Here is a 990-nt window from a genome sequence, read left to right as displayed (position 1 = left end):
TGTTGGTGGACTTCATGAAGGCCATTCCAGTGGAGTGCCCCCAAGAGGGTCCGAGGGAAGCCCATCCCAGGAGTGAGAGAGGTGGGGGAGGAAAGCAGCCAAGAAGCTGGTTAGACAAAGCCTCTTACCTGCGGGAGGTGTTAGATAAAGGAGGTCACACCTGAAAGAAAAGCCAAGAGGTCACATGAGATGGAATTTGGAAACTATCACATTAATAAACTGACTGGAGGGAGATTCGCCAGAAAGTTCTCCCCTGCCGTTCTCCCCAGCACACACACAGGAACCCCTGGCTCTGTTGTGCTGGAGCAGGAAAGGAGGTTCACATGGAGGATTATGGAGCTATAACACTAGATTAAAAAAGCAGCCATGTCCAGTAGCTATTAAAGAGGCATTGCTCAAGCAATAGCCCAGTGTTAGAGGTGCTAAATCCCAAGCCCTGTCCAAAGACCACGCTGGTGTTGTGAGAAGAGAGTGGGCCATTCAGAGTAACACCAGCTACTAAACATTCCGAGCTGAGAATGGGCTTTTTCTGGGTATCCAGGAGGACGTGAGTGATTTCTTCAGATATGTAAGGGGTCTGGTCTTTGCCGCCTCATTAGAGTGATGGGTAGTGGCTCCAGGCGGGGATGGAGAGAGGGGAGTTGGTTTGAGGTGATCAGATCTAGCGATACCAGGAACCGGATGGGGTCAGGTATGTTCCTCTTCAGCAGCAGTAGAAACCATCTGGAGCACAGGGCTCCCGTGACTGATGTCTCTCTCCAGGGCAGAAGGCTGCCCCTATGTCTGGTTGCACTCTCCTGGGCCAAAGGCTGCCGTTCTTAGCAGTTCTGGAGCTTTTCCACAGTTAGGGGGAATTCCTCCTTTTCCTCCCTGAAATCTATGTCACTGCAAGTCCAAGCAGCTCTTTGGCAGTGGGTGACTGCTAGGACTCAATTGTTGCAGGATTGGGCTGAACGAGGGCTAGGGCTTCATTTGAGCCAAGCGAGACAC

This window comes from Emys orbicularis, chromosome 9 (assembly GCF_028017835.1).
Source record: "Emys orbicularis isolate rEmyOrb1 chromosome 9, rEmyOrb1.hap1, whole genome shotgun sequence".
NCBI classification, from domain to species: Eukaryota; Metazoa; Chordata; order Testudines; family Emydidae; genus Emys; species Emys orbicularis.
The sequence above is the reverse complement of the archived record's forward strand: the minus strand, read 5'-3'. Positions refer to the sequence as shown.